This window comes from Galleria mellonella, unplaced genomic scaffold, assembly GCF_026898425.1.
Source record: "Galleria mellonella isolate WM207_F2 unplaced genomic scaffold, CSIRO_AGI_GalMel_v1 utg213, whole genome shotgun sequence".
In the NCBI taxonomy this organism is placed as follows: Eukaryota; Metazoa; Arthropoda; class Insecta; order Lepidoptera; family Pyralidae; genus Galleria; species Galleria mellonella.
In genome coordinates, this window is record NW_026442039.1 from 6,461,624 (window position 1) to 6,477,033 (window position 15,410).

A 15,410-nucleotide genomic window follows, 5' to 3' on the forward strand; every position below is an offset into this window, starting at 1 on the left:
GACCTGATAAGGTATATTGATAGCAATAGGGACTAACACCCCATTACTAACAATTCTTTCCCCCCACTACTATAGATATTTTTTTATGGGTAAAAATGGACTGGTAACCCCGCTTGCGCTAACGGGATACGCTGACGGAGCACCAGTGAAGGGTGATAGATGAGAATGAAAACAGGCCAGTTAGCCCATCATGATGAATTCATCAAAAATTAACCATGATAGTTTCCAGGGGGAACCACGAGGAGGTTGACCTGGCTAGTCGTAGAATCCCATTGCTAGCAATATACCCAAATTGCTAGCAATGGGATTCTCAGTCTCCATTACTAACAATCCCTTTTCCCCCTACTATAGCTATTAGGTAAGTATATTTGCAGTTTAAACACAGTCATTATCAATCATGCATGTGTAGGATTTACCACTAGTTACTCTCATGACGTGGTGGTGACGTGTTAACACTTAATTACAGTGGCCAACTATTGCTGCAGACACGTGTGCCTTGTTAAATTCAGACCCTTCACTTTGACCGTGAACGATTGGCCCAAATTATAAGCGGTAGCGATATCGGTCTGGCAAATTGTAGACACGTCATATTTTTATATTAATTTATAAATAATTTCTAGTTTCTAAGTAATTATAAATATAATAATAATAGAAGTAAAATAATAAAATATTATAGACTACATAAATCCAAAATATAAAAAAAAATATAGTTATCATAGGATATGTCATTAATAAAGTTGATTTATTTACGGTAAAATTAAGCTTTGTTGTCATTTTGATATGTTTAATAACAAATAAAATAACGCCCCTGGACAAAGGAATTAAAAAGAATCATTTCGATCAGAGCTCACATATAATAATATACATAATATACGAGTATATACACATATATAATATAAATAAATAATAACACAGCGTACGTCGCCATCTAATTTTACCTTCTAGGCTCGCCAGCAGTAACAATTCTAAGTATAGATTCGTTTGTACTTAGAGGCGCTGGATTGTTAAAAATTAGTGCGTTATTTTTTTTATACATCTTAGAATGGCAAACAAGCTGACGGTCTACCTGATGGAAAATAGTAACCGCCGCCTATAGACATGAGCAGTACCATGGACATAACAGAGTATACTGTTTCGCCCATGAAACCTTCCATGCGTTGCCATTCCTGAGGACTCAGGTGTTATTCCTCTATACCCTGTAAATTCACGACATATCCTACCCTGCAAACCGAAACACAGCCATGCAAACACAACTGCTTTACAGTTGAAACACGAATGGGACAGAGGTGCCCAAACAAACGAAAACTGTAACTGGGTAAATTAATTATTTTCACTGCCAGTTTTCAGTCTCCTATGTGTGCATCTTGGTTATTTTTATTTTTTTATATCAATATCTCCACCAATTTAGAATCAATTTAGTATTATTGTCGATTGAAGTTTAATTTTATACTATTTCACTAAAATATTTTTCTGCCTTACGTGTATAATATTCACACAACTTCATTTCGGTATATAAAATTAAATTAAATTTGTTAATTGACGTGCTGAAGAAGGGCCAAATTAAAAGTACCCGTAACCGGCGAGCATGTATAAAAAGATTGATGAATGTGGAAGAAGCGAAAGAGGTTTGTTTGAATCGAAGCATTTGGCGTTCCATTGTTTCTGCCTACCATAATGGGAGACAGGCGTGACAGATATGTATGTATGTATGTAATTAAGCCAATTTCTTAGTAAACTGATTGAGTTTGTAATAATAAAAAAAAATATACCAAATTATGATAATAAAAAATATATTGAAGGAACATTTGGAACTACGATGTTTTCCGCTTATGACTTGCACCATTGCTAACGATTAATCGATCATGTGAAGTCGGCCTTAATTGGCGTAAACTTTCGGCTGCCCGACAGCGGCACAAAATAGACCAGTGTTTGTGACAGTAGCAAGACGAGGAGTCAGCTTACAGAATTTTTAAATAGTTTTAACTTGTTTGCTGGTATAACGAACGTTGAAACTATTATTATGAAAAAAAAAGGGGCAACTTTTTCTTATAATTTTGCGTGATAAATAGTTATGAACGATTCCTTTACAACTTCTATATTTATTTTGTCTTATAACTTCTACATGTTTTTAATGTGTAAATTAAGTATTTACACATTAAAAACATGTAGAAGTTTTTATTTATTAAAAAAACATAGACAATATTCATTTTATGCTTAAATATATACAATTCTGTTAAAAAACGAGTCGGAATTTGACTATTTGTTGACAAAAAGTTGGCCAAGTTTTTGAGGCTCGATGATCTATATAATCTAACGTGACATCAAATCGTCTCGTATAAACTTTTTGGCTCGACGTTCAATAGAGTCAAGTGAAGCCAGCTGGCTTTCTGTCGTGAAGCAGTTGTATGCATAGCATTTTTTTTTACAACACAGGGGGCAAACGAGCATGCGGCTTACCTGATGGTAAGTGACTAGTTCAAACTGTTTTAGTTTGAACAGTGGGAAATGGCAATAAAATTACTAGGTACAGAGAATTAACACTTTAGTCCTTAAAATAGTATCTGGATAATTTTACCAGAGGGAGACTTTGTACGAAAGTCGATTGCTTGGATACCTCTGTCCCATTCGTGTTTCAACCGTGAAGCAGTTGTGTTTGCATGGCTGAGTTTCGGTTTGAAGGGTGGGATATAGCGTGAATTTACTGGGTACAGAAGAATAACACCTGAGTCCTCAGTAATGGCAACGCATGGTGGGTATCACGGGCGAAACAGTATACTCTGTTATGTCCATGGTTCTGCTCATGTCTATAGGCGACGGTTACCACTTTCCATCAAATGGACCGTCAGCTTGTTTGCTATTCTCAGTTGTATTAAAAAAATTAGACTTCAGATTTTTTTAAATTATAGCCATAAACAGTAAAAATTCTATACATACCACAGTATTGTTGCCATCAGCTCCCATTACGGTCGGTCTGTCGGTCTGTCAAAACCTCTCGGGGTATCAATTAGTCACCCCAATGATTATTATTCACACGGGGCCCAGCGCCCCAGCATCTGTTTCTAATGATGGTGTCACGTGCCAGGGGAAGCTATGGTGATTCTTTGTTTTATGTTTTTTTTTCCAATTCCATGCTTTTGCATACATACACGTTCATTTATACGTAAAGGTGTAATCTCAAAATCAAATGAATGGCCAAAATCTATTATTTTCTTTAATTTATCACTTATCGAGATTATTTTTTATGGACAAAAAAAGAATGGTCCCATCGTCTATGTTAACGGAATACAATAGCAAAGCACAAGTGGAGGATAAAATTATGAGTATGAAGTTAAATTAGTTGACCCCTTACAGCGAATTCACTATATCAACTGCGATTGTTATCAGGTGGGACCGCAAGGCAATCAATTTCATCCCAACCATCTGGACGAGTGGCGGTCCTCCACCGTGCGTTTTTCAAGGCACTTTCTTCCACACACAACCACTCTTTGGAATCAACTTCCAGCGGCAGTATTTCCGAACCGATACGACAACATAACCTTCAAGAAAAGAGCATACTCCTTTTTAAAAGGCCGGCAACGCACCTGCAATGCCGTTGGTGTTGTGGGTGATCATGGGCGCCGGTAGTCACTTACCACCAGGTGAGTCGCATGCTCGTTTGCCACCTGTGTTGTAAAAAAAAAACTAGATAATATATAAACAATACTAACAATTCTGAGGGGAAAGAAGTTGTTAGCAATGGAGTTTGACAGCCCCATTGCTAGAAATATGTCTTCTTAGGTGACCTCCACGTGGATCCCCCTAGAAACCATCGTGAACAATTCTTGTCGAATTCGTCACGATGGTCTAACTGACCTGCTTCATCCTCACCTATCATCCTTCACTGGTGCCCCGCCGGTGTATATCGATAGCGCGGGTGGGCATACCATTCCATTATACTTGTCGTCACTTGATTTTTCTTATCCATTGTTGTCGTGAATAATATAAGATTATTAAAAATGTCTTTTTTGGCGACGCTAAACCGTGTTGTATTTAAACGCACATCTACATTTGCTCTCGCTGTAGCTTCAGGAACATTCTTTTTCGAAAGAACGTTTGATGTAATCTCTTTAGATATATTCGAAAGCATAAACAAGGGAAAACTATGGAAGGACATCAAGGACAAATATGAAGAATAAATAGTTTCAAATTAAATTATCCATTATAATAGTTTATATTTTAAATTATCACCCTTTAAAAAAATACTATCAATTCTACTTCTTGCTACATTTAGTTTAGTTTAGTACTCGGGTGGTCTATATTCTAAAATAACACATGAGTATGTGTATCACTTACCATGCGAAGCCGCTGGAAATAGCTATTTTTATGTAAATGCGAAGTAATTATCAAAAACTAATTGGAAGCCAAACTACGTGTCCTATAATGAAACCACACAGACACCTACATAAATCCGAATTCACTGGTATCCGTCCCTTGACGTCTATCTGTCTCCGATCTCACGCCAATTGAAAGCAGGACTTCACTAATTGGACACCGCAAATTGGTTATCAGTCAGCACCCACTGGCAACCAGCCTAGTGGAAGATCACAGATATAATTGTAATAACAGTTTAAACTCACAGTTCCTAATGTAAGTAAAGTTTAAAATTGACTATTATGTAATTAATAAAACTGACAAACAAACTACGTACGCCCTAAGCCATAATAGGTGGGGGGAAAGGGATTGTTAGTAATGGAGACTGAGAATCCCATTGCTAGCAATATACCCAACCAGCTAACTGACCTGTTTTCATTCTCATTTATCACCCTTCACTGTTGCTCCGCCAGCGTATCCGTTAGCGTAGGCGAGGTTACCATACCCTTTTCACCCATAAAAAAAAAGCCATAATAGGTACGGAATGGTTTTTGAATCAATTCAAATGATTAATGATAATTTTATTTTTTAATATAATCATCATTATCATATTAGCTGTTAACTGTCCACTGCTGGACATAGGCCTACCCCATAAAGGAGATTTTGCCAGTCGTTTGGTACGCAAGTTGACAACCGCAGTTGGGCTTTGGTGATGTTTTAAGAGGGGCGCTGCTGTCCATCCCTCGCCCTTCTTAGTCGCCGTTTACGACACCCACGGTAAAAAAGGGATTGTCCTTTTTTTTATACAACTTAGAACGGCAAACAAGCTGACGGCCCACCTGATGGAAAGTGATAACCGTCGCTTATAGACTTGAACAATATATACAGCGATTAGTTTAATAACTTGTTAGTAAGGGAGAGCTATCTCTAAAAGAGATCTCTTCCAGCCAATCCAGTGTCGTTAGAGAAAAAATAATTAATTGGCGGGTAATCTAGTGCACGAAAGGTACCGATAAAAATAAGGTAAATATAAAAAAAAAACATACACAAATTGTGAATAAATAAATAAGAAAATAGATAAATATATATACATATGTGTCAGTGCGTAGTATTATCATGTATTATTGGTTAAAAGGTGAGATTTAAATCTTTTCTCGAAGGAAGTAATGGAGGGACTATCCCGTATGTCAGCAGATTGATTTATTAGTTCATGCAGTTTTGTGATATATTTTTCACGTATTTTATTTGCGAATTATTTACAAACCACGACGTAATTAATTATTCTACCTCTTGTTTATTAAGCATTTTTGCTTTTAATCTTTTTCGTAAAATTTTCACGTACCAATCAATAACAGTTTCTTAAAATAACGAACGCCAATAGCCACATGTTTGCAATAAGAACAATAGGTAATATTCCTTTTAGTGCTTGCAATTTCATACATATAATAAATCGTTTGACGGACAACGGATGTGCTTACTGTCAAACAAAGAAATAAAAAGTTCTACCTATTACAATAACAACAAAAAAAAGTTATTATGTGCGTCGACAGATGGCGTTATTTTTACGCGAGATTATGCCATATTGATTATTTATATATCTATTGATTTTATAAAAAAAAATCGAATTCGAGTAATAAATTATGATTGTTAATAATGACTCTTTTGTTGTGGCTGCAATTAGATTATGAAACACACTTTCTCGTGAAATTAAAAATAGCCCAAAAAAAAAGCTAGTTCGTAATAGACTTTCTATTGCAACCAATGTTATATAATTCCATATACAATAAAATATAATGTGGTCCCGGCATAGAATGGACCACCCCTTACTGTTCCGTTGATGTCATAAGAGGCGACTAAGGGAACTTAATGATCGAGGGATAAGCAGTGTCCTTCTTAAAATATCATAAAAGCCTAACTACAGTTGCCAACCCGTCCGTCAAGCGTGGCAACTACTAGTAGAACCCCCCCTTATGGGAGAGGCTTCTGTTCAGGAATAAACAGTTAACGGTTAATGTGGCAATTAAAATACAGTATATTTGTTTTTGAACGACTATTCTAGTAAGATATATTTCTTTGGCGTCAGTATTTACACTTTAAAGTCAATAAAGTAGGTAGTGAGAAGCGTTCAGAATTCCGCGGGCCTCGCGCTTGGTATATCGACGTCCATTTTATATGCAAGACTCGTATTGGTTTACGCAGACGGGCGTTTTTGAGGCGGTTTTATCGCCTGGAATTTAATGGTGACAAGAAACTTTAGTAGAGATTTTTTTTGTTTTTAGCCAGATTCAAAAAAGGAAGTTCTCAATTCGGTTGTATTTTTTTGTGTCTATTTAGATAGATAGGCAGATAGATAATTTATTTGCATTACTTACAGCACACGAACAACAATAGACATAAATGTACAGTAAAAAAGAGAAAAAATACATTTATTTCTTTATAACACCGTCAATTCTAAACCATGTAGAAAATTTATCAAAATCGGTTTAGTAGTTTAATTTTTAGATCATAATGGCTGGTTTTGTTACAATTTAAACCATTCTTTTTGTAGAACTAGAGAACTAGTGCAAAATTTATCTTTAAAAATACTTTAAAGAGCGAAACTGGTTAGGTATTTATTATAATATCTTTTTTTTAATAATAATTTCATCATCATTTCAGCCATTATCCGTCCACTGCTGGACTTAAGCTTTCCCCATAGACTGCCATAAAGAACGGTCCTGAGCCACTTACATCCACTGACTCCCTGCAATGTATTTCAGGTCATCACTCCATCTAGTGGAGGGTTATTTTACACTGCGTTAATAATAATTTACTTTACAAATATAAAGGTCTAGTGTTTATAAAAATGTTTGTAAGTTTATATATTGGTACTCATTATCATGATGATGATAATGAGTACCAATATATAAACTTATCAGCCATTAATTGTTCACTGCTGAACATAGGCTTCCCCTTTGGAGGGTTTTGGCTATAGTTGCCATGCTTAATACGCAGATTAGCAACCGCAATTAGACTGCAAAACGTTTTGAGGGCAACGCTGCTGCACATATCTCGACCATTACTTTCCCTTGCCTGTTACGACATTTACAGAAAGGGGGAAAAGCGATTGTTAGTACTGAGGCCTAATAGCCTCATTGCTAGCAATATACCCTCTCAGGTCGACCGCCACGCGGTTCCCCCGGAAACCATCATGGTTAATTCTTGTCGAATTCATCATGGTGGGCCAACTGTCCTGCATTCATTCCCACTTATTATCTTCCACTGTTGCCTCATCGGTGTATACCAATAGCGCGGGTGATGTTACCATTTCATTTTCATCCTTTAACAAAAAAGACAGTCACAGAAAAGGAAGGGGGGGGGGGTTCATTCTATGCCTTGACCACACGGCCAACTCATATAGGCCAACTTGAATTCTATTAGCGATAATAATGAATTCAAGTGATATTTTGTACATTCTATTTTTTTTATACAACTTAGAATGGCAAACCAGCTGACGGCCCACCTGATGGAAAATGGTAATCGTCACCTATAGACGTGAGCAGTACCATAGACATGACAGAGTATACTGTTTCGCTCATGATACCCCCCATGCGTTGCCATTCCTGAGGACTCAGGTGTTATTCCTCTGATCGCAGTAAATTCACGCCATATCCCACCCTTCAAACCGAAATACAGCTATGCAAACACAACTGTTACACGGTTGAAACACGAATGGGACAGAGGTACCCAAGCAATCGACTTTTGTACAAAGTCTCCCTCTGGTATTTATTAAGATGCATTTCGATGCACCAGCGTTTTAACCGCTCGTCTGAAATAAACCGACTCCATTTGACAGCACACAGTTCCTTTATTTGATTTATATAATAACGCTGCATTCTTCGTCTGGTAAATATCCTATCGAACGCATTTACATAAATTGTCGCATTTGTAGTTTGTGTAGTGCGATGTCTTAATAAGAGAACTACATTAGTTAAAGAGAATTTATACTAATATTATAAAAGTGAAAGTTTGTAAAGATGGATAAATGGAAGTTTGTCTTTAACACAAAAACCACTGGACAGATTTGAATGCAATTTGATACATGGATAGTTTATATCCTAACTTAACAAATAGGATACTTTATGTATCAATTACATGGCCACGGAAAACAGCTAATAAATAATATGTTTTTAGTTGTAATCGTTGACACTTCGTGAAACTGTCAACATACTGTTAATATTATTATAAAAACATTTGTTTTTACTTAACTAATATATATATATATATATATATATATATATATATATATAATATCAACTTCCAGCAATTATTATTTCCGAGCTGATCTATCATCGTAACCTTCATGAAAAGAGCATATTCCTTTTAACCACAAGGCATCTAGCAACAATTAATTCCTTGCCCCGAGGAGATCGACCTGACAGGGTGTATGGCTAGCAATGGAGGTACTAGTTCCTATTACTAACAACCCCTTCCCCCCCTCCTATTGATATATATTACCTACCCTTAAACGCAAATGAAGTCGCAGGTAAACGGTTGTATGTACGCAAAAACGCGCTTAAATCAGCCAATACATTCCCGTATATTTCCAGAATATACTGCAAAATTACGTGCTCTCGTTAACAATTTCACATTTAATTTCACACGCGAATAGTCCGCGATCCCTATCCGACCCTAAGAATAAATTAAGTCCTCCTACCCACTTTTGGTCCTCTTTGTTGGGGCCTCATTAAAATACTTTAAAGGTACACTTCTGTAGTGAGGCATTCGATATGTATGCAGTGGTTAGATCTAGCCAGACCAAAGATGAAAATATTTAAAATTATTTACATAGTTACAAAGTATTTACTTATTATATACTAGCGACCGCCCCGACTGCGTACGGTTTTTTATGACAAATGAATGAAAGCTATATATAAGAACTTGTATTTTTTTTTTATTTAAATTCTAATTTTTGTAATTGCCGTATGGTCCCAGCGTAGAATAGGCCACCCCTTCCTTTCGTTTGCAATTGGGCCAGTTTGAAATTGGGTATTTTAAATAATAATAATAATAATAATAATAAAGTAATAAAAAAATAATAAAAGTTCTTTGTCGGGCGCCAATAAAATCCGAGCTTATAACGGCTGGGTCATACCCGTACTCCTTTACACTTTTGGCGTGCTCAGATGGTCTCAAACCGAACTCGAAGCCCTGGATCGGAAAGTCCGCACAACTATGACCCTCCATAGAATGCATCACCCGAAATCGTCAGTCATGAGGCTGTATATCCCGCGGAAAGCTGGTGGTCGAGGCTTGTTAAGCGTTAAGACCATGCACAACCGCGAGATTGACAGCCTCAGGACATATTTTCTGGAGAAAAGAGACGAGGGTTTGCATAGAGAGGTCATAGAATGTGACAAAGGATTCACCCCTCTTTCTCTGGCTAAAGAGGACTGGCGAAAACCCGAAGTTTTGAGTACCTCTCAGCGGGAGGCCGTATGGAAAGAGAAGGAGTTGCACGGAAGGTTCTTCAAAGCCCTTCACGGGCCGTACGTAAACACGAAGACCTCCGTGCACTGGCTACAGTTCGGTGATCTCTTCGGAGAGACCGAGGGTTTTGTCTGTGCAATACAGGATCAGGTGGTTAAGACGAACAATTACCGAAAGCACATTCTGAAGGATGGCACTGAGGACATCTGTCGAGCATGTCGCCATCCTGGAGAGTCACTCAGACATGTGCTTTCGGGTTGTTCAGCTCTTGCCAACACAGAGTACTTGCACAGGCACAACCAGGTAGCCAAAATACTCCATCAAGAGCTAGCTCTGAAGTACGGCCTCGCGAATGAGAGGTTGCCGTACTATAAGTACGAGCCACAGCCGGTCCTCGAAAGCGACAGCGTCAGGCTCTACTGGGACCGATCCATCATCACGGACAGGACTGTTCTTGCGAACAAACCTGATATCGTGGTGATGGACCGGGCACTTTCGAGGGTGTTTTTGGTGGATGTCACCATACCGCATGACGAGAACCTCGTGAAAGCCGAAACCGAGAAGAAGAGAAAATATCTCGACCTGGCTCACGAGGTGACCGAAATGTGGGGGGTGACATCTACCGAAATCATCCCAATCGTTATGTCGGTGAACGGTCTTATCCCAACCAGTCTGGAACAACATCTCAGACGGTTGGGATTCCGAGGCGGCTCACTCCCGGGAAAGATGCAGAAAGCGGTGCTCTTAGATTCTGCCCGCATTGTACGCCGGTTTCTCTCCCTGGGGCCCTGAACCCCGGCCGACTGTGCTTCTGCCGGGGGTTAGTTGCCATCTCCTCTCCTTAAGAGGGGAGATGAGAATTTTGGTAAAATTTAAAAATAATAATAATAATCTTTATTTGCTTAAACACGGTAAAGTTAAAGATGTTACATTTGTCAAAGAACAAAGTTTTATCTTTGCTGTTACCGTAGGGTTTTGGCATAGAATAGGTTTCCCGTAGATGTTACGAAGAGGTGACTAAGGAAGGGCAAGGGATGGTCAGTAGCGTCCCTCTTAAAACATCTCTAAAGCCTAACTGCAGTTATTAATCCGCCTGCCAACTATTGGCAAAACCCCCCAAGGGGCGGATTTATGTTCAGCAGTGGCACCAATAAGGGCTGATATGATGATTTTAAATACAAAAATATGATTGTCTGTCATTTATATAATATTTTATAGCTTTTGCCTGTGCCTACGTCCGCATGACCTGGATATGTCCATTGATCAGGACAAAAAATAGCCTATGCCCTTCTCCACCCTAAATATTACATGTAAATCAAATTGTAAAGTGATTGTAATAAAGTCTTGAAGTCGCTACGAATTAACAAAAAACCTTATTTTCACATTTACAATATTTATATAAGGATTATTTGTCTATTTGTTTGTTACCTAAAGGCGGTGTTATTGGCTCTACCAATCGTCATAAAGTTTGGCATATGCATAGTATACCTATTTAAGAAGGACGTAGAATACATATTATCACGATCACGCTGACATCGATAACATAGATAACACTTTACTAACAGATTTCTTTTAATAAATAGATTATAATACATAGAAATACTAGCTGACTCGGTAAACGTTGTTTTACCATATACATTATTTCGAGAACTATACATGAAAATTTATCATACTACAATTATTATATTCGATTGCCATCTTGCAACCCTATTGCGGAATATAAAAATAGCGATTAACAAACAGGCGTTGATCGTAAAACGGTGTAAATTTGAGGTTGTATGTATTTTTGAAAGCTAAATCATAATAAAATAAAAATGAAAAAATTTGTTAAAAAAACAAAAAAAAATGTTTGGGGAGGGTCACCCTTATCATTGAGGGGTATGAAAAATAGATGTTGGCCGATTCTCAGACCTACCCAATATGCACACAAAAATTCATAAAAATCGGTAGAGCCGTTTCGGAGGAGTTTGGTAACAAACACCGTGACACGAGAATTTTATATATAAGATAATATACAGAAAACACTCACAGTAAATAGTATATACTCACGAATAAAATAATACATTCTGAACGGTATTTCACTCCCTACTATTAGAAACTGCGGCAGTATAGTTTAGTAATGACTTTACATATTATATATTTGACAATATTTTTAAAAACAAATCCTGCATCATAAATTTTTAAATATACATCCTACATACAAAAATTTAACAACCTGATAAGATTCAAATCCATATTTCTCTACTAACCCGTTTCAGAACATTCCCAAATATAATGCCACCTAACTTTTCTGGCGATTCATAGCGTTTGGCTTTATTTTTTCTACTTCGAATATAAAGCAAAATCATGTTAAGCGTTCTTAAGGCTTCCCTTACACCCCAGAAAAATAAAAATGTCCACATATCACATCCTATGATCCGACGAAGTACATATTGTATTACTAAATAAGCGGGGACGAGAAAATGTTTATACGTTCAAACGTTTAGTCAAATGGCGGCCAACTTTACCCGGAATAAAAATATTTAAATGTAACACTTATTACCTAAGTAGGAGAGTTCATTTCAACTGTCGTGGTTATCTTTGTCACTTTGTTTTTATTAGGTTTTCTAGAGTAGGGTAGGTCGGGGGACGCGGTAGCTATGGCAACGGCACGAATATTCGACGGCGTATGACAATTGTTTATTTAATTCGTTTCATTTAATAGTGAATTATATACATATATCTATATATCTTTAACAACCGACTTTAAAAAGGAATAGGATCAGAACATCTTTATTCCATTCCACCCAAAGGATGAGATTTTTAATTTATCTTTATATTTTGTTTTTATTTTGTTATATTTTTTTTCGTATATTATACAATATAATTATGTAAAAATTAAGCCGGTTTTTCATTGTTGAATAAAATTTTTAATTTTTAAATCATTATATACAGGCAAAATAAGTATGGGAGTGTTTTACCAGTGAAATCGGACATATTTCATAAAGAAACATGCCTCAAAAGATATAACAAGTTCATAAAATTCCTGCACGCACGCACGCACACACGCACGCACACATCATGAACATAAATTTTAACAATAAACCAATTTTTATACGACCCTTTATTTGATTTTAAATTTTATTTCTTTGAAAAAAAATCTATTTTACTCTGTACAATATTCCTATACTATTAAAGGAATATTGTATTAATACAATATTGTATTAATTCTAAAAAAATATGGAATCATAATCATAAATAAAAGCATATGGAAATGTAGGTACACATAAAAATGCACCTCTGTACGCTAACCGCCATTCGTATGTTCTCACGTGAGTCTAAAATCATTGAAATCCTTCTCGTTAACCGTGGAAATAAATTTTATTCGAACCTCACAATTACGAGCTGAGCTTAGTACCACGGATACGTATTTAATGGAAGTGTCATTCATATTTTATTATTTATTTTTTATTTATGTATTAACGTTATTTTATTATTTGTGTATTATTATTATTTAGCGGTATGGTCCCGGAATAGAATAGGCCACTCCCTCCTTTCCCGTGGGTGTCATAAGAGGCGATTAAGGATGAGCGGAGGATGGGCAGCAGCGTCCCTCTTAAAACATCTCTAAAGCCTAATTGCGGTTACCACTGCCAAACATGGCAATTACTGGCAAAACCCTCCCAAGTGGGAGGCTTATGTTCAGCAGTAGACAGTTAAAATCTTAGATGATTATTATTTTATTTTATTTTATTTATTCCTTAGTACAAATATATGTACATGGCGGACTTAATGCTAAAAGCATTCTCTCCCAGTCAACCATAGGGAAGTGTCAGAATACTCGAATGCGGTACTAGTAATTGTTGATATACATACATACTAAAATTACATATATAAACGAATAAATATATATCAATAACAAATATACTTACACATATATGATATATACTATATTATACACGAAATTGAGAATAATATAAAGTAATTACTGCTCGGAAAAAGAAAAAAGTGAGCGTGAATGTTTTTTTTCGAAAGACGGTTTAGTCGGTAGTCTCTTAATGGCATCAGGAAGCGCGTTCTACAGTCGTGAAGAATGTAGGAGAATTATTATTACCTATTATTATTGTTTACATATGTAAATGTATACAGTCACTTTTAATTGTATTATATTTTCAATATTTAAATCTGTACAGTTTTTACCCTTGAACGTTCTATAGTTTTCTATCAAGTTAGAGAATAAACGTTTACAGTAAGAGTTCCTCTATAGTATAAGTTGGACATTGTATATTAAATCTTTTATTGCGTCCAATGTAAATTATGTACAATACAATAATGTTTTTTTTTTTTACAATTACAATTTTTATTATTTAATATTATAAATTTGAAAATTATTTTGTTTGCCACCTCGTATGTTAGTAAGATGTTTAAACTTAGCTTAATTGCTAAACTAATGATCAGGAAATTTTGGTACATTGCAGGATGGAGAATGACATTCTTTTTAACCCAGTTTGATTGTTAGTGATAAAAATTACAACTCGTAAGACACATTCCAGATATATACCATACCAGAGGGAGACTTTGTACAAAAGTCGATTGCTTAGGTACCTCTGTCTCATTCGTGTTTCTACCGTGAAGAAGTTGTGTTTGCATGGCTGTGTTTCGGTTTGAAGGGTGGGATATGGCGTGAATTTACAGGGTACAGAGGAATAACATCTGAGTCCTCAGGAATAGCAACGCATGGGGGTATCATGGGCGAAACAGTATATGTTATGTCCATGGTACTGCTAATGTCTATAGGTGACGGTTACCACTTTCCATCTGGTGGGCCGTCAGCTTGTTTGCCATTCTAAGTTGTATAAAAAAAAAGATATATGTACTAAATAGTAAAAACTAGTCAGATTCATTCGTAATCATTATCTTGTATTCGCATATGCGATCAGCTAAGCCGTTTGCACGTCGACCCATCGGGATCTTTTGCGCTTCCCCCGACCTTATGCCATCATTTCATAGATCCTATGTGTTACCTTAACGATATCCCAAGGTTTAAGATACCTGTAATCTCCTGACTCTAGATAAGCCATTCTCAGTAGCCTCAGACAAAAATTCCTAAATTTTTTGTTTTGGGTTCTATTGGGTTTATAAAGCCCCGCTATGATAGTTTTTCTTACATATCTTCCATGTACAGACAGCGAACAGTTACGATTTTATTATATGTATCGATATTGATGTAAATAAAATACTTTTTAAAACCAATGCTTGGTACCGAACAATTTTATCTTTTTTATGTCTATTCCAGTTACATACACCTAACTATCTTTGTTATTAGACTCGCTGACGCATCCCCTCGTGCATGAATGCCCTTAATTTTCCGAACTTCGCAAACTGTGTGTTTGCGGCTGAATCGTCCACAACGAGATTTGCCTTAATCGACTGCAAACATACTTACGGCAAAGCGCCATCTATCGAGCATAAGCGACTGAATAGTCAGCTAATTGGTTAATTAAATATTGCATATTAGTAAATAAAATGCTTCGAATATTGCATATATATATAAATGTTTGCATGTTTATTACTCAATTACGCACAAACGAATAAACGGGATCGAATGAAAA